Source organism: Phacochoerus africanus, chromosome 7, assembly GCF_016906955.1.
Source record: "Phacochoerus africanus isolate WHEZ1 chromosome 7, ROS_Pafr_v1, whole genome shotgun sequence".
Classification (NCBI taxonomy): domain Eukaryota; kingdom Metazoa; phylum Chordata; class Mammalia; order Artiodactyla; family Suidae; genus Phacochoerus; species Phacochoerus africanus.
Genome location: NC_062550.1, coordinates 70,621,619 through 70,640,968, shown reverse-complemented (window position 1 = coordinate 70,640,968; position 19,350 = coordinate 70,621,619). Strand labels below are relative to the sequence as shown.

At 54.0% G+C, this 19,350-nt stretch overlaps 1 protein-coding gene across 4 annotated transcripts in view; it reads right to left on the bottom strand.

Annotated features, from left to right (window-relative positions):
- Positions 1–17,495, bottom strand: part of TSPAN11 (tetraspanin 11) — a 58,855-nt gene extending 41,360 nt beyond the window's left edge. For 2 of the 4 annotated variants that reach the window (XM_047787812.1, XM_047787813.1), the window contains exons 1-2: positions 17,199–17,493; positions 1,206–1,287 (exon numbers count right to left, since the gene is read on the bottom strand). The gene's annotated coding sequence lies outside the window, so the exon portion shown is untranslated. Of the gene's footprint in view, positions 1–1,205; positions 1,288–17,198 lie in introns of all 4 variants that reach the window. The other 2 variants (XM_047787814.1, XM_047787815.1) reach the window with 2 other exon arrangements.
- Positions 17,496–19,350: the final 1,855 nt, after the last annotated feature.

Here is a 19,350-nt window from a genome sequence, read left to right as displayed (position 1 = left end):
CCTGTCTCTTCAATGGCTTCTCCCCACCCCTCGAAGTGCAGAGAAGGTGGGGGCACAGGCAGACAGAGCCCGGTGGCCGGCCAGAGGCGCCAGGAGTCCCGGTGGGCAGGGTAGGGCTGGCCAGGCTGAGAGAGCAGAGCGGAGTGGACCACGCTGGGCAGTGGGTGGCGGGTAGCAGGGGGCAGGCACTTTACTCATTCAACAAACATGCCATGAGTCCCCACCGTGCGCCAGGAGCCCTACTTAGAACTGCTAGAGTTGGTCCCTAGGAGCTCACAGTGGCACAGGCACAGACGTAGCCTCAGGCCCCTGGTGGGGGCCGAGAGGATGTGGCCTTGGTTCTGCCAGCCTAGGATGGGGTGCAGTGGGAAGGCTTTTAACCTAGTCCTTGAGGACAGGCAGGGTTTCTGCAGGTCAAAAAGAAAGGGAGGCTGCTCACCCTACAGGGGACAGTGTGAGCAAAGGCTGGACCCAGTGGCTGCAGAAGAGGCGAGACAGTCAGGCCAGGGCCAGGGGACAATCCTGCTGGTTTCACTTAGCGTGACTTCTCCCTTCCCCCACCCTGTCCGCTCCCGGGAGCTCCCCAACCTCATTCTCTGCCTGTTCCCATTAGCACAAGCTCAGGCTGGGGGTGCCCTGACGCTCCATTCCCTAAGGGAGGCGCTCCCCATACCTGGGGGTGGGGGGATGGGCTCAGCGATTCTACGGTAAAAACAAAGCCCAGGCCCACCCACCGCTTCAGTTAATTAAGTGCCCCTTTCCTCCTCTGGGTTCTTGGTCAGCAAGAGGCCAGGCCTGTGTGATGGTCAGAGCTGGAAAGGGAAATAGAGTCTAAGTGGCTTCATGTGCAACTTAGTTTCAGCTTCAAGTGAGCCCTGGTTGCAGCTCCCCCCGACCCTGGCCCGCTGCCCCGTGCGTGTCCTTCTCTGTCCCCCTCTCCTATTTAATTTCCATGCGCCTGACCTATTCCTGGTGTGTGGACAGTCCCTCTGAAGGGGTCAGAATGGGACCGCTGGAAGGAGCTGAAACGTCTCTGGCTTGGCCCCCTTGAGAACCGAGGTAGCTGAGCCCCAGGGCTGGGCTGGGGGTCACACTGCAGCCAAGAGACCCTTGCATGAAGGACATGACGTGGGTGCCCCGGAAGAATACACCGGTCAGAGCCCGTGTGTCCGAGAGCGGGGGAGACAGTCTCGCGGTCTCTGTACCTGAGCCCACCTGCCCACGAGAGGATGGCACTTCGATGGCTGTGACAGGAGATCCTATCCCAGGGGACCAGGAAGAAGTCACCTGCAGAAAATAAAGACCTTACGTTAACAAAGTAGATTGGTTCAGACGGGACAGTCATTTTAAAAGAAAGGGGATACAGACATTACTATTTCACTAAGGGTGATATTAAGATGAAGCTCAAAAGTATGAGAACCTATTAACTAACCACTGGTGGAAGGAGGCAGGGTAAGAAAGATAGAGAATTATACTCTCTGTAGAATTATAGGGAGGTAAATTTGAGATTATACATTGGAAGGCAACTGAGTTGAAGGCCTTTACCAAGGATTATCCTAGAAACAGCGTAGTTGACACGAGGAAAGAGCTCCCTAGGTTTCTACCGACCATGCTTAAGTCTGAACTTATAAAATATATATTTGGACATTATTTTTCCTAGTCTCCTCTTTCTTTCTAAAGCCAAATGGTTTAGCAGGTGATAAAGCAGAGCCTAGGGTTGGGGAATGAGCACTCTCTGAAATGAATTCTGAAAATCACCCACGGATCCTGGATGTCTGAAGCGAGAACCAGGCATGTGGCTGGTTGACTTCTGGTGGCTCTGCAAGGCCACGACAGAAACTGTGGTGTCTAAGAAGGTCAAGGGCTGGCCAGCCTGGCCACTCTTAGTTCCAGGCAATGGCCCAGGCTGCCCATCAGCATGGGAGGACCGGGCTAAGGGAGGAGAGGAGGCCGATGGTGAGATGTGAGACCCTAAACCCACCCAGGAAAATCACCGCCCCTCTGAAATAAGACCACGGGTTTTGATTGTGATACACTGGGTCTCAAAAGCACCTTTTAAAAAGAACAATGCGTTGTCATCAAAGGTACTTACTGCTCCCACTAAAGCCAGCTTAATTATAGTGAAGAATACAGTCTATAATTTTTCCCACACTCAGAGATGGAGCTATATTATAATTTCCCTGATCTTCTTGAATGAATGGGTCTACACTTTCCACCTAGAAAAAGTTGCTCTTTTTGTCACCCTCATGGTCACATGTGTGAGGCCCTGTCCAGGGGGGGCTCCTGGCCATCACCCCCAGGGAAGGCTGGTGGTCGGCCTGAGAGGGATTTGGTTGCAGGGAATGTGTGCTCCTGGACCCGGGGGGAGACAGGCACGAGGGCGGTCCTCCGCTTCATGATGCCCAGAGAGAGATGCCAGGATGTCCGCTAATGGACATTCCCCTGGGTGGTCGAATGCTCTGTGGTGTCTGCAGAGGCATCGGCAGATGGGGGAGGGCAGAGCCCAGGTGTCAAGGGACCTAAATCAAGATGTCCCTCGCTACCTACCAGCCCCTTGGGCAGGTCACTGCCCCTCTGTATGCTTTGGTCTCTTTATCTGCACAATGAGGAAGCTGGTGTTCTAGCAGGACATTCTTTTAAGTATGTTTTCTTGCAGAGCCTCAACATACAAAACAGATGAAGTGCAGCTTCTCTGGCAGAGGGATGTGTGACGCCCTCTCCCTTCATTCAAGGCCACTCGATCTCTGTCTCCACCTCCCCCACTCACCCTAAAGCCGGAACCACAAGGGAACAAGCTCCCAGGCTCTCTGAGACCAGGACGCAGGCATAAGCTTCTTTCTTCTTCAACGGCATCCCATCACCCTGCACTGTCCACAGTCAGATGGGCCGGGGATCGCTGCGGGGACTACAGCACGGGTGTCATAGACCCACAAGCTCTTTTTAGAGCTGAAAGTAACCTCCGAGATCTTCTGAGAAGCCCTTCATGTGATAGATGGTTCCGCTTGTGCTGGGCCCCCCGGCCTCGACTCCATCCAACTTTCTTTCTTTCTTTTCTTTTTTTGTCTGTTTAGGGCCAAACCCGTGGCATATGGAGGTTCCGAGCACTGCGACACTGGATTGGAGCCGCATCTGTGACTTACACCACAGGACACGGCAACCCCGGATCCTTAACCCACTGAGCGAGGCCAGGGATCAAACCTGCGTCCAAATGGAGACTAGTCGGGTTCATTCACCACTGAGCTACAATGGGAACTCCTTTATTTTTATTTTTATTTTTTTTTTTACTGTGGCAAAATACACATAACACAAAGTTTACCACTGTCACCATCTTAAAGTGTACGTGTCACTGACATTAAGCACACTCACAGCCATCACCAGCATCTGCCTGCAGAACTTTTCATGTCCCCAAATGGAAATCTTGTCCCCCTTTAGTCCCTCCTCACTCCCCTTCTCCCTGCAGCTCCTGGAAACCACTAATCTGCTTTCTGTCTCCGTGGATTTGCCTATTCTGGATATTTCTCTTTTTAAAATTTTTGCTACACCTGTGGCATGTGGAAGTTCCAAGGCCAGGGGTCAAACCTGTGCCACAGAAGTGAGCATGCCTGATCTTTAATTGCTAGGCCACCAGGAAGCTCCTCTTCGGGGTATTTCATATCACTAGAATCATACAGTGGGCTGTTTTCTGGGTCTGGCGCCTTTCACTTAGCCTCATGGGTTCAAGGTCCGGATTCTGGTAGGCGTTTCAGTACCTCACCCCTTTTCATAGCTGAGTAATATTCCAGGGTATGGAGAGACCACCTTTTGCTTCCCCATTTACCCGTGATGGATGTTGGGTTGTTGCCCCCTTTCGGCTACTATGAACAGAGCTGCTGTGAAAGGTCATGTACATCTGTCTGTCTGGAGGCCTGTTTTCAATTCCCTTGGGCAATACCTAGCAGTGACGCTGTGACTCTATGTTTAACTGATGGAGGAACTGCCAAACTGTCTTCCAAAGCCCCACAGCGTTTTCTGATCTGGACGGCATCTGCCCTGGGCACGTGGGCCCGGCCCCCCCTCCGGGGGCGAGGATGGGAAGCCCTGCAAGTGGGGTGCTGTCGTGTCCTCTCCCAGTTCTAGCTCACTGGTCACCTGCACAGGTGATGGGAGTGACAAGGACAATGGGGGAGCAGTTCTCAGGATAACTAAGAGGTCAGAGTTCTCAGGGCCCCCATTTCACAGAGAAGGAACCTTCCTCAGGACACGCAGCCTTGTCTGAAATACAAATCCACTCCCTCGGCCACTCCCTGTGCTGCTCCCTCAGCTCCCCGCAGCCTGGGGGTCGTCCTGCATCTCAGGCTCCTGGTCCTGCCTCCCAGGAACACGTCCTGCTTTGGTTCCTGCCAGGCCAGTTCACCAGGCAGGGCTGCTCTCCAGTTTCTGCCGTGGCGTCAGGCGTCTCTGATTGGTGTCCAGCTCCCGGTGGATGCCGAGGGCCACCTCTGCCCAGGATCCCTCTGGCCAGCTGGGCCCTGCTCTGTGACCTTGGCTTGGGCCTGGGGACCATGGGTCAGGAGGACTGGCTCCTTCCCTCACCTCGGGGCGGCTCCCAGCACACGACTCACTCTGTGGACAGCAGCTTTCCAGACCCTGAAATCTACTAGGGAAACTGAGCCCAGTCTGGGTCTTGAAAGCTGCACCAGGATCTCAGGGTCTGGGGCCATGTGACAAGGGCTGGGCAAAAAGGCTGCCAACCGCACACAGGCCCGGAGGAGGCGGCAGCCAGGGACGCCTGACAGTCGGTGCTAGCCTCTCTGGTGCAGGGTTGGGATGGCGCCTCTGAGGCAGGCCTTCCTGACACCCCACCGTCCACCCACAGGTGGGCCAGCCGACACCCAGGCACTAGGGCCTTGCAGCAATTATTGAAGGTCAGAAGGGCCGGGTGAACGTGACCCTGAGAAGGGAGGGAAAACCCCCACATTCGCAGTCCCCCAGCGAGCCAGCCAGAAGTGGGGGACATTCGACCGGTGGGCCTCCCAAGCTTGCATGTGGGGCTCCGACTGGAGCTGGAGGAACTCGGGGTGACTACGTTCTTAGAGGCTAGGCTGGGCTTCCTCTGCGGGGTGCACTGAGCTGGGAAGGGGTGTAAGACACGACTCCTCATGGTCCAGAGGATGCAGGAGGCGCTCGGGCCGCAAATCAACAAGGTTCCAGTTCTCAGCCTCAACAAGGACTCACACCAGGCTTGACTCAGGGACCCACGTCCTGGGACGGAGACACCCCAGAAGCACTGATGCCCCCACCCCTGCCCAGCACAGTTCTCTGATGTTACGTTTGGGCTGTCACACACATGGAGGGAAAATTAATGTCACCATTACCAGCCATGTGACCTTGGCTGGGTCATCTAAGTACCTGAGCCAGTTTCCCCCTCTGCTCTATGGGGGTGGGAGGGTGAGGACCCCAGAGAGAGAGCACCACCAGCAGCACCTCCATGGAGGGGGCGATGGTGGTTTGAGTGTTTGCAGCTCTAAGGGAGCAGCCAGGCTGGAAGAGGGACGCTCCAGGGGTAGGAGGGGCCCGGAGGAAGCCCCCCTCACTGTGTGAGGGACTTCATGCTTACAGACCTTCTCAACCTGCTCTAGGAATCAGAAAGACACAGGGGTTCCTGTGGTGGCACAGCAGAAACGAATCCGACTAGGAACCATGAGGTTGCGGGTTCGATCCCTGGCCTCGCTCAGTGGGTCAGGGATCCGGCCCTGCTATGAGCTGTGGCGCAGGTCGCAGACACGGCTCAGATCTGATATTGCTGTGGCTGTGGTGTAGGCTGGTAGCTGCAGCTCCAATTTGACCCCCAGCCTAGGAACTTCCATATGCTGTGGTTGTGGCCCTAAAAAGCAAAGAAAAATAAAAAGAAAGTCACAGGCACGACCTTCAAGGCATCGGGAAACTTAAAAAAGGAAAAAAAAAAAAAAAAAGCCCATATGACACAAAAACTCATCTCCTTTCCCAGAGGAGATAGTCCAATTTCTCATTTGCTTTCTAAATGGTGCCTGTCTTGTCCCCGGAGGAGGCTCCTGCGGCTGAGCAGTGAGCCTAAAAGCCCCTTCCTTCCAAGGAGTTAGAACCCAGAGGCCCCTGAAATTGGATGAAAAAATGCTACCATGTACGTGCTGGGGCTGCACAGGTTTCAGCGTGGCTCCGAAGGCGTTATGACGGTCCCTCCACGGAAGGGCGACGATTCCTTTCCTGGGAAGGTTCAGATGAGGCCATCACTCCTGAGGGAAGGACTGTGCCTGGACACAGGCTCAGAGAGCCCATGGGCCCCGGGATGGCTGCAGAGGCGGAGCTGGGGAGGAAGGAGGCGCCCCAGGATCCAGAGCCCAGTTTCGCTTGCTGTTGGAGCCCACAGGCTCCTGGAAAGGATGCACCTGCATCCGATTCTAAACTCTGATTTTCACCTTGGGACCTGGATGTAAATCTGTTAGGTCTCGAGTCCAGGGGTGATGTAATTTACTGAAGAGAGTTTGGAAGCTGCTAAGCTCCCTGATAAATAAACCATGTTTCTTCATCCCAGTTCGGTGAAAACGCATTTTCTAGGGACTTAGCAGCCCCCCCCCACCCCCTCCAGAAAGTATTAGAATCTTCCCCCTGCAGGAGAGCCAAGCATAAGAAACTTTTCTTCCTAGAGAAGCTTGACCCCTCTGAGTAAGGAAATAATGTACTCACATGACGACTAACCAGCAACCCCCGCACTGTTACCCTAATTCTTTCCAAAAAAGAAATTTAGTTCCATGATTTATAGAGGGAGGATGTTATAGAAACGGACTTGGCATCAGAACACCCTAGCTATTGCCCACACTGGCTCCCTAATCGGGCACTAATTACATCATCACCAGGAGCATCGCCACCCATTGTTCCCAAGGTTTGGAAAGCTGCCGCTGTGCCCCAGGTCTAGCAGCGGAGAAGGACCTTAGAAATCAGCTCACTCCCAGATGTTGGTGGGGGAGACCCAGAGGGTGGGGGGCCACGTCACCATTCTCACCAGGTAATTCTGAGAAGAGCTGGGACTCAAACCTCTGGTCCTGGGACCGGGTTTGAGGCGGTGGGGGGACTGCAGCCTCACAGGGCTGCCCCCACCATCCTGATCTCTGAGCTTCTGTTGCCTCTGGTCAATGCCAGGACATCAGGAGCTAAGGAGCGTGGAGTGCTCTGGAGACAGGGGGACTCTCAAAGGATGTCTCATTACTATTGATGGCAATGATAATAGGTAACATTTATCTGTTAATCTGGCTGCTAACTTCCGAAGTGAGGAAGGAAGAATTTAAGGCTCCAGCCAGCTCTGCGGCGGGCAGAGCATTCGTGACAACACAGATGGCATCTTTTTGCTCATGTCGTCCATGTGCCTCCTGTCCCTGAATTCTTTCTAAGATGGCACGCCAGCAACCCAGACTTTGGTCAGGGTGGGCTCACATCCTTCCAGGAACACCCAGGACACTTGGCAAGGCCTGGCAGAGCTGGCACTAACTGCTTTACATGTCCACAGGCTCATCAGCTTTATTGAAATGCCACGTAACTCCTGATGGTGGGCCAGCTTCCCCTCCACCGACACTGATGCCAAGGCCAGACGTCCCGGGTTTGTCAGCTGTGGGGTTTGGGGGAAGTCTTAAACCTTCCTGTGCCTCAACCTTCACAGCTCTAAAATGGATAAAACAGCGCTGTGATGATTGCAGGAGATAATGTGTGTTAAAACCTCACACAGTGCCTGGCACATAGCAGCCTTCAACAGGTTCTAGTTCCCATGACATTCTTATAAATGCCCCACATGCTACTTTGTTGGAGGGCTAGCAGTTGCGGGGTGGGGCTGGCGGGGGGTGGCGGGGGGAGTCTGTTTTCCCTTAAGGGGGTGGTTGGGAGAAGAACAGAATCCACCCTCAGTTATGAGGCGAAGGTCCACCATACAGCTTTCCGACTTCCAGGCACGGGTGATGTTTATTTAAATGATTTCAAGATGGTTCAGAAGTGTGCTTAAATCCTGGCTACCAAATGGGTACCTTCTATGAGTTAATATAAGAAAAGGCAAACATTCCGCTGGTAGGAATGAAAAATAGGGCCCAACGCTAAAATTGTTACTCATGTTCACTTTTAAGGAGGAATTTATTATTGTTGCTGCTGGTGGTGTTATTCTAGTCCCAAATTCTGCTTCCTGAGACTCATTTTGCCTCCCAGAGCCTTGGTTGTGTGGGAAATAAAAATAAAATAAAAGGATGGTTAAGTCCAGCCTGGAAAGAACCTGCCAAGCCTCGCTGTCCCCCGCCCCGCCTGCCAGCTTCCTCTTGTCTATTGCACTCCGTCTCTGTGACAGGCTGCCTGCAAAGCAGCAGGTTTAGGGTTGAAAAGTCAAGCTTTAGAGCAGTGGTCTCAAATCTGAGGTGCATCACAATCCCCTGCAGGACTTGTTAAAACACAGATTTCTGCTCTCTCCCCCTCCCGCCCAGAGTTCCTGAGTTGGCGGGCCAGGTGGGGCCTGGAATTTTCCATTTCTAATCAGCTGGAGGAGGTGGACACTGCAGGGCCCAGATCTCACTTTGAGAAGGACTGTCTTAGGGCAGTGCTTTTCAACCTCAGTGGCACTAGAACTCCCTGAGAAATGTTTAAAAAAATCCCCATTCCCAGGCTGCACCCCAGGTGAACTAAGTAACACCCCCGGCCCCGGGGCCCTGGTTCAGAAGCGAAGCTTCCCTCCATCACTGGCCTGGGGCTGAGAGTTTGGGCTCATCAAACTGTTTCTTCACAGGACTAGTCAGTACATGTCTCAGGTCTGTGGGCCTCTGGCTTCTGCTGTATATTCTTTTATTTCAATCCTGTAAGTTTTGTAAAAATCATCCTTGGCTTGCAGGTCATCCAGAAACAGTTTGCAGAGCCCTGGAGATCAGCCAGTCCTGCAACTATTAAATCTAATGATAGAAGCAGCGACTCACAGTTAGCAGTCATCACAGAGTAAATTAAAACCAAGGGGGAGGGCAGAACGATTCGCAGCAGTTGAAGGTCCGAGGTCATTGCGGCTTCTCCCGCTTACTTCTGCTTGTTTTTATCACTGTTTTTTCTAACCCACTTTTCCTTTCTACATTAAAAAGAGGGGGCTGGGGGCTTACTCCCACCCACCTCCAGTTCGCAGTACCAGCACCTGCTTCCCAGGACTGGCTTGGAACTTTCGGTTTTCAGCAACGTAAAAGCCCTCAGCCTTCTGTTCAGAGCTACCAGAAAGTGCTAATTGCCTTCCGAGTATTTCCATCTCTCCCAGGGCTTCTAGTCCTAACTTCCTGTCCCACCCTCTCTTCCTGCAGAAAGAGGAGTTTTTTCCTTCTGGAATAAAACTCCTGGGAGTTCCTGTCTTGGCTCAGTGGTTAACAAATCTGATGAGGAACCATGAGGTTCTGGGTTCGATTCCTGGCCTCGCTCAGTGGGTTAAGGATCTTGTGTTGCGGTGAGCTGTGGGGTAGGTCGCAGACACGGCTCGGATCCCGCGTTGCCGTGGCTGTGGTGTAGGCCGGCAGCTGTAGCTCTGATTAGACCCCTAGCCTGGGAACCTCCATGGGCTGAGGGTGTGGCCCTAGAAAAGACAATACAAAAACAAAACCAAAAAATCCTCCTGGCTTCCCTAAACCTCTGTGTGTGCCAAACACACCCTAAAGTGTGGAGACATGTGGCCCCTGCACACGGCCCCTCCCCCCTCCCCCTCCTCGCTTCACCCCAACCCTGAGACAGCACTGGGTCCCTGGTCACCAGGCCACTCCCTTCCCTGTCCCGACCTATCTGCTGGGCTTTGGCATAAAAGCCAAAGCAGCGAGGAGCCAGTGCATTTCTCAGCACAGGCCTCCAAGTTCTTAGAGGCATTTTGCTTTTCAATCTGTTCCAGGCCTCAGCCCAAAGGGGCAACACCCATTTCTGCTCCTGTCTGTTATTCTTTTCTTCTGAGCCTTTAAAACCCACTAGAACCTCTGTGCGAATGACCTCAGCTGACTTTTTAAAAATGTAAATGATTTAAAGCAGAGGGTGGAGACCTGGAAAGGAAACGGCAGCCTCTGGCGTTTTCCAAAGATACACAGCACGAAAGGGGATCCAGGGCCCTTGACCAGCCCACTCAGAAAGGCTTAGTACTGCCCTAACTGGGCAACCATCCAGAAATGTGACCCACACGAGGACAAGGGTTCTGGCACTCACTGCCTTCCTGGGCCAGAAACACGCGCAGCCTCACAGGGGCCCTGTGCCTGGTTTAATGCTTGGCCGTTTCATCGAAATTCTTTTTTTTTTCTTTCTTGTCTTTTTCTTTCTTTCTTTTTTTTGTTTTTTGCCTTTTCTGGGGCTGCACCCGAGGCATGTGGAGGTTCTCAGGCTAGGGGTCGAATCGGAGCTGTAGCAATCAGCCTACCCCACAGCTCACAGCAACGCTGGATCCTTAACCCACTGAGTGAGGCCAGGGATCGAACCTGCAACCTCATGGTCCCTCATCGGATTCGTTAACCAATGCTCCATGACAGGAACTCCTCAAAATTCTTAATAATTTATCTTTGAATTTGTGTTTTGCAAATGAAGTCCCAGGGATGGCGGGTGTGAATGTGAGCTGAGGAGATAGACATGGTGTGTGTCACTGCCGTCCCTTGCTGCCTCCTGTGTCCTGGCGTTGCCAGTACCCCCGGAGAATTCCAGGGCACCCATGATGCGTGGGGCTCGGAGAGCCTCAGAGCAAGTCCAGGTTAGGGGTCCTGTCTGTGACGGATGGGGTGGTGCTGGCGGCCCGGGAGGCCAGGCTCTCTGCTGGAACCAGAGCTTGGCTCCAAGCAGCCAGAAAGCAGTGCATTCGAAGAAAGCCTCCACCCAAGGGACCCTGCCATGGCTTTGGCCTTTCCTGTTTCTGTTACTTCCTGCATTAGTCAACACTTACACTGAGAACTGATGACACAGGAGGAAAAGAAAGACAGTGGTACATAGGTTCTTTCTCTTTCCGCTCTTCCTTTATTACCCTTAGGCTAAAGGTGGAGTGTGCTAAAAGTGTGTGTGTGTGTGTGTGTGTGTGTGTGTGTGTGTGTGTGTGTGTGAAGAAGTGAAATAATAACAGCTGAGTTAGTTTCCTGCACCAGTTTCACTGTCATGGTGAGAACAAAATACATGGGCACAGAAGAGCTTTGAAAAAGGAATTGTGTCACTTTGATGATTCAATGTATGAGTTAAATGCTTGTAAATTTACATGTAAAACTGGCACTGCGCAATATAGAGGCGAATGGTAAAACTCATGCAAATAATTAAAAACATTAATTTGTCTTTACTAACAATGTTATTAAAAAGGGAGTAAGGGGAGTTCCCGTCATGGCGCAGTGGTTAATGAATCCGACTAGGAACCATGAGGTTTCGGGTTCGGTCCCTGCCCTTGCTCAGTGGGTTAACGATCCGGCGTTGCCATGAGCTGTGGTGTAGGTTGCAGATGCGGCTCGGATCCCGCGTTGCTGTGGCTCTGGCGTAGGCCGGTGGCTACAGCTCCGATTCAACCCCTAGCCTGGGAACCTCCATATGCCGCGGGAGTGGCCCAAGAAATAGCAACAACAACAACAAAGACAAAAAAGACAAAAAAAAAAAAGCGAGTAAGGGAGTTCCCGTTGGGGCTCGGTGGAAACAAAAATCGGACTAGGATCCATGAGGACGCAGGTTCGATCCCTGGCTTTGCTCACTGGATTAAGGATCTGGCATTGCCGTGAGCTGTGGTGTAGGTTGCAGGTATAGCTCAGATCCTGTGTTACTGTGGCTGTGGTGTAGGCTGGCAGCTGCAGCTCCAATTCGACCCTTAGCCTGGGAACCTCCGTATGCCGTGAGTGCAGCCCTAAAAAGATAAAAACAAAAAACCAAAAACCAAACCTATCATGACAAGTCAAGAAAGAGGCCAAGGAAGAAAGGAAAAAGTTTTATGTTTTAGTACTTTTTTTCTTTTTACGGCTGCACCTGTTGCAGCTGCCGGCCTATACCACAGCCACAGCAATGCCAGATCAGAGCCCCATCTAGGATCTATGCCGTAGCTTGTGGCAATGCCAGATCCTTAACCCCCTGAGCAAGGCCAGGGATCAAACTCACATCTTCACAAAGACTATGTTGAGTTCTTAACCTACTGAATCACAGCCGGAACTCCATATTTTAGTACTTTGAATGGCACTTTCCCTGCTTTTTGAACTAAGGGCCCTGGGTAAGGGACTTCTCCCGAAGGCACAGTCTCAGGGTTGGCTGATAAGTCCTTCCTGAAGTATCTGCCCAGCGGACATTTACTGAACTCCCACTGTTTGCCCAGCTTTGGGCCAGTTGCCAGGAATAGAAAGTCAATAGCCTAATTTCCATCCTCCAGCCGCGCGAAACCAGGCTATGGGGCATTGCTTTCTAAATGTCTGGGCCTTCGTGCTTGTCTACAAAGGGGCTTCTGAGAGAGATCTCTTGACGATATTTCCAGAAACTCAGGCCTTTTCCTGTCAAAAATACTTCCGAGTTCAGCTATCACCCTGCACGATCAGCCAAGGATAAGCAATGTTTTTTTTTTTTTTTTTAGTAAAATTCTGCAATCTGGCCATCCCCGTCCCCACAAGATGAGACGGCCCCAGCTCAGTCCTGTCCTTTGTTCTTTTCGGAACCTTTTAAATACACGAAACTCTGTTGGTAAATGACATAAGCTGATTTTTAAAAAACAAATGTAAATGAAACAAAGCAGAGAGGCGGGCACTGGATGGCAAACTCCATATCAGTTTTATGGTCTTTGATTAATTTTTTAGATGGAGACACAAATTCTCTTTTTTTTTTTTGTCTTTTTATAGGGCTGCATCCATGGCATATGGAGGTTCCCAGGCTAGGGGTCAAATCAGAGCTGTAGCTGCCGGCCTACACCACAGCCACAGCAATGCCAGATCTGAGCCGCGTCTGCGACCTATACCACAGCTCATGGCAACGCCGGATCCTTAACCTACTGAGCGAGGCCAGGGATCAAACCCGGAACCTCATGGTTCCTAGTTGGATTCGTTAACCACTATGCCACGATGGGAACTCCCAAATTCTCATTTACATTGAAGTTTGGCTGATAAAACTCTTTCAAAACCTGAGGTCTGTACTTAAGAAGGAAAGGAAAAATCTGTAATTCAGGACAAGGGTGAACGTCCCTGTGGGTGACCCCCAAGACCATTGGAGAGGGTTCCAGAACCCAAGTCCTACCCTCAGCAGATCAGGAACATTCCCTGTAATTCTTCCTGAGCTGCCAGGACATCCTTCAATCTTGAATTCCTGGTATTTGTCAGAGAAGCCCCTCAAGCCTTTCAGAAGGGCCGGCTACATGCACGGGGGCAGTGAGCTGGGAGGGAGAAGTTCTGTCACAGCCGGCTCCTCCCCAGAGCTTGGGGGGACGGGCATGGCCAGTTAGAAGGGCACCCAGAGGACGTAAGCGGATGGGCTGCCCAGGGGGCGGGGGTAACCTCGGGGCCCTGAGCCCAGGTGAGGACTTTGAGACCATCCCTCGGTTTACAGAGCAGGAGGCTGAAGCTTTGCGAGGTCAAGGAAGGCGCTGGATGGCTGACCCGCCGAGCTCTCTGCCCTCACCGGCACTTTCCTGATCCTTCTCTGAGCTCCAGCTGTGGCCTAGGTGAGCGCCCCCCTGCGGCCTGCACCCAGCTGTTCTCTCCTCTCCTCCTGGGACTGAATTTCATCTCCTCCACAACTAGATGCTCAGAGGTCAGAGCCAAGTCTTGCTGTATTTCTCGGATCTGGAGGCTCAGGGCAGGGACCCGGGGAACGTGGGATTCTGGATCCCCTGACCCTGAACCCCTCGCCTTCTTCCACCACCTCTATCGGCCCTGCCCTCTGCCTGGGCCTTCTTGGAAGTATCAACCTTACGGGCCTGGGAACCCCCCAAGAGTCAGCCCAGCAGAGACACGTACAAGAAGCAAGGTCACTGGTCAGAGGAGTTAACAGAGGCCTCTGTCCTGCACGGAGTCCCTTCTGTCCGCTTCTCTCCAGTCTTCCTCCTCAATCAGCCACAAAAACCACCCCACAAACAACACAACCTCCTTTCCTGTCTGTTCCTGAACCGTGGATGGCCCGCTGTCGGGGCGGAGCAAAGGGGCAATGAACTGTATTCTGCGCCCCAGACCCGGGCACCTTGCCGGGCATAGAGTCATGCGGCCGCTCACAATGCACTGGAAGAGACAAAGGAGGGACGTTTGCCGTGGAGCCGACAAGGGCTGCTCCGATATCAGGCAGGGCACCCCTGGACTCCAGTTCAGGAGTCACTCTTGCTCAGGGAGAAGGGAGTCTCCACCGCCAACTAAGTGAGAAAAACCAGGCTGAGCAAACTCCTGCGGAGAGACACGTCTGGGCAGTTTGCCTGAAACACACCCAAGGGAGGACGATGACAGAGGGGTCCCCCCAGTGGGCAGCCCTCCAGCATCACTGTGCGACCTACCCGCTCCTCCGTGTCTGCTGTTTCCTCCTGGTCCGAAGCCCCACTTACTCCTCAACGCGGCACTGTGGGCAACATCCCTTTCACATGAACCCTGACCCAAAGCACAGAAAATTAAACCAGTTGCAAAAAACCAATCGTACGATGGATTCCACGGTCAAGCAGAGAGGCCCGGTCGGATGACAGCTCTGAGTGTCTGAACCACGGCCTCTGGTTCTCCCCGAGGGCCGAGTGTGCCGTACGCCCCCATGCAATACTGTTATTTCAACTCGGAGTTGAAAAGGCCCCCTGTCCGTTCTGACACAATGGCTTTCTACTTTTACTTTAGTGGGAAGGCCCTTTCTTCAAAGGAAGTCTTACCTGAAGGCCAGCCTGTAACTCAGATCAGCCCAAAGCTGGGGTGTGCGGAGCCCAGGGCCCCGCCTAGGGCACCTGCTCCTCCCTCAGAAGCCCCCAGGAGCCCAATGTGAAAGACACGCATCCATCCCCCTAGGGAACTGTTCCCAGCCCCCCGCCCCGATGCAGCCTCTCTGAAGCAACTACTGGGGCCCAGGTGCGGTGAGACAGCAGGTAGCAGGACGAAGGAGGCCCCTCTTTGGTGAAGCTCTCGGTGTGTTTGGATGCAACAGAGAGAGGTTCAGATGGCAAAAAGTGCTATGAAGGAAACGGATCACAGTGATGTAACTGAGGCCGGGAGGTGCCTACTTTAGGGGGTCACTTTCTCTCGGAGCACAGGAAACATGAGCTGCGATCAGAACAAGAGTCTGGAAGGATGCTGATTTTGACCAATGAGGAAACAGAACCAAAGAGGTGAAGGGACTGTCCCCAGGTCACACAGCGGGTAGGAAGCCAAGCTGGACTTAACTCTTGTTTCCAGAGCTCTTTCCTTGTAATGTTTACTAAACAGCCACTATAGGTCAAGAAGCCTTGATGACAAGTGACATCCAGGAGTGACAAACCACAACTACATCCCAGTGTTAGGGGCTGTCAGGACTTGACACCCTTCCTGCCCTCCCCAGCAGGTACAGAGTTGGCCCTGGGGCTGGAGGCTATGTGACCAGAGGACAGAACCTGAGGCTGGGGACCTGGGACAGAAAGCTTCCTCCACTCCCATCGCCCTGGCTGTGAACTGTGGAAGGTGCCCCTGGTTGCCACCCATGGTGACATGAGGGGGAAAGCCAGCTGGTGGGTGTGATGGTCCTGGCCCACCTGGAGCAGGCTCTCTGCCCAGCCAAGCGGCTCCAGGGCTACGATTTAAAGACCAGCCCAATTTTTAGCAACATGGATGGACCTAGAAATTATCATGGTGAGTGAAGTCAGCCATACACTGAGACACCAACATCAAATGCTCTCACTGACATGTGGAATCTGAAAAAAGGACACAATGAACTTCTTTGCAGAGCAGATACTGACTCACAGGCTTTGAAAAACTTATGGTTTCCAAAGGAGACTGGTTGGGGGGTGGGGAGATGCGCTGGGGGTGCGGGATGGAAATATGATAAAACTGGATTGTGATGATCATTGTACAACTATAAATGTAATAAATTCATTGATTAATTTAAAAAATAAATATATAAATAAGTAAAGGCCAGCCAAGCTGACTGTCTTCTTGTGCTGCAGAAGGGCAACTATGCCACCCACACTCCTGTCTCTAGACTATCTACAGCCCGATAGCCAGGCCATCCCCAAAACCCCATCGGCACCCCTGGGCCCCACATTCACCCTCTGCCCCCAGAGCCTTCTTGCTGTCAAAGCACTCTCCAGGCCTCAGCTAACTTGAGCCTCCGGTCACCTCCGGAGGTGGGCGGGACAGCACTTATCAGTCCTCTTCTGCACGGGAAGCAACTGAGCCCTGGAGTGACCCTTGCAGGGAACCAGGCTCCTGCCAGAGAGAGTGCCACCAAGTTCTGACTCAAACGCAGGTCTCCAACCCCAACTAGAATCCAGCTGCCCGCAAGCTAACCACGGACCTCCACTCTGGCCGAAAACCAGCCCAGTCCTCTCCTCACACGCCCACCTACCCTAAGTTTTAGAGTGCACTTTGGGGTACTTCCAGAAGCTGCCTTTTCTCTCCATGCTACCCTGCCTCACAGCATGCCCATGTGCCGACACCGCCAGCACTGAGCCCTGCCCTCTCTGCCACCGAGACCCAGGGTGAGGTGCTCTCGCTTCCCCCTTCCGCACATATTTTCCAGCTAAGTCATGGGTGTGAACTTAAGGCTGGTGAAAACGAGATACCCCAGAACCTTCCACACCTCCTGTCCTCCCACACCAACCAGCCAGCTGCACACACAGGAACGGGCAGGAAACACAGGTGGCAGGGCCTGCAGAGCTGGGTTCCCACAAATACACAGACATGCCCAGGGGACTTGTGAGCCACCCTGCCCAGAGCAGAGAGGCCTGCAGAGAACATTCCTGTGCCTGCAGGAGACAAACCAGCTGCCAGCTCTGAGCAAACCCTGGCATGGGGTCTGAGCCAAGGACCGCACCATTTTAGCTAGGATGGCTCTAGACCTGTCACCTCCGGCCTGTGCATAACGGCCAGCCACCAGAAGTCCCAGCGGAGGAGGGCCAGGCGTGCACAGAGGTCCAGAGCTTCCTCCCAAGACACAAAGTGCAGACGCGGAGTTTCGGGAGGACAGCTGGGGACACAGCAGCTGGCAGTGCGTGGCCGCCCCATCCGGCCCCGCTCCTCCCGCAAAGTCCGCCCCTGCTCTCCGCCCGCCCCGGGCCCGCCCGCACTTACCGGCTGCGGGCTCCGCAGCGAGGGCCGCCGGCGCCGGGTGGGGGCTCGCAGGGCCGGCGGGTCGGGACCACAGCCGCGCTCAGCCCCGCTCAGCACTTCCTGCGGCCGCGCCCCGCCTCCCGAGCGCCCACCCCCGGCCCCTCCGAGGCCCGGGCTACTTCTCCCGCCGCTGGCGCCCGGCTTTGTTTGGGGTTGGTCTTTCTTCCACTCAGAGCGCACGGAGTCGGAGTCAGGGCAGCTGTGCGCGGGCCCTGGGGTCCCAGCGAGGAGGGGGCGGGGGGATGACTGGAAGTCGGGCCTCCCTGGGTCTCCCTCCTCCCCCCCCCCCCCCGCGCCCCGGTCGGCCCCCGGTGGCGGATGGAGGGAACCCGCACGGTCCTGGGAGACCTTGGCCGTGTGGGTGTCCAGGGACTAGGGACCAGACCCTCTGATCACGAAGAGTCTCCCCTTGCCCCGCCCACACACTCAAGGAAGACCCTCATCCCTGGGGGTCCTTTTGAGAGGCCCGTGGGCCGTCAGCTTTCCGTTTTCTGGGTCCAGGGAGAGCCAAAATCTCCTCCTGGGGAGATCCTTCTGGAGAAAAAAGGAGGGAGCACAGAGCCCACCTGTCCCGCTTTGGCCTAAGCGCAGGGACAAAGTGGCCTCGACTGGATCTAACCTGTGCGGCTGGACGGCTTACTGTTATTTCCGGAAGCAGCAAAGGCCTGAGCCTATCCAACCATGGTCTTTTGAAATTTGACCCGCAGGCAGCGAGGTTTCCCGTGTACCAGGCTGCCCGGCCTGGCCTGGGGGTGGAGTGGGGGGCTGTGAAGGATGAGCAGAGGGGAGAGAGGGGAGGGAGGGGAGGGAGGGGAGGGGTCTCCGGAGGAGATGACTGTCACAGGCCCTGGGGAGGAAGACCTGAGATGGGGGCTGAGTGCGGAAGATGCAGCAGAGGTGTGCAGAGAGCCTGCCTGAGGGCCACTGACTGACCGAGTGGTGGACAGGCTGGGGTCTCCCAGGAAGGAGGCTGGGGCTGAGGGCGCCAAGGAGGACCTGGAGTAACAGGAAGCTGAGGAAGAGTGTAGACCTGCAGAGAGGTCCCTGCTGAGGACAGAACTGCTTCTAGGCAGGGAGGAGATAGAAACGGACCCTGCCCACAGGTGTCTGCCCTGGAGGGTGGGGGTGGGGCTTGTCACAGAGAAGAGGGGTTCCTGCACGGTTTAGGCTCCAGGGGTGCCAGAGAGGCAGGCGCCCAGGAGAACGGGTCTAGACTTGGAGATGAGACTTTTGCCAGAGTTATTTCAGTGGGGGGAGGATAAGCCAGATTGCCCCTTCTTGGGGGTGTCTGGACCCCATCAGCTGATGCGCTCGTGCTCTGGAGGCCTCTGAAGGGCTCTCCTGGCTCCAGAGCTTCCCAAGGGGATTGATCAGCGTCTGGGGAAACTGGATCCAGTTCAAGTTCACTCTCTGCCCAACCCTGTTTCTCTGGCTTTCTTACAGGTGTTATTCCCACAGGTCCCTCCCATAGAGGCCCTGCGTGTGGCTCTGTTTCCCAGAAATCCAACCTGAGACAGAGGGTCAGTGGGAAAGGGGGCAGAACAAAGAAAAGGTGGGCTGGGGGTAAAGAAGAGGCCATGAACACCTGGTACCACCTCTGGGGTGAAGGCCAAGCCTGTGTGGGAGAGAGGCTTGAGCAGCACACGGTATGAGGGTCTCTCCCCGACCTTTCAAGACCTCTGGGGGGGACCTTGACCTCCAGTGAAGCATTTTGAAGACACAGATGTGCCAGAGAAGGTGGTATTAAAGGAAAAGCCTGAGAAATGGGTAGTAGGAGGTTAGTTTTCTAAAGGATGGAGGAGGGCGAAAGAGACCTGAGGCGGGAGAAGAGGCCGTCAGTGGGGTACGGTTGAGGGGAAGTGCGTGCTCAGGAAAGTTAGTGTTATTGAAACACTAATTAGGAAAGAGAGGGTCGGAAAATGTTCCAGGGAGCCTTTCAGCACCGTGAGAGGGCCAGTGATTAAATGAACTTCTGCACCAGGATGTCCTGCCCCGGCACTAGCCCTGGTGACATTAATGTTGAGGGGAGTGAATTCACGGAAATGTTACATGTAATTTAAAATTTCCCAGTAGCCCCATTACAAAAATGTAAAAAAAGAAACAGGTGCAATTA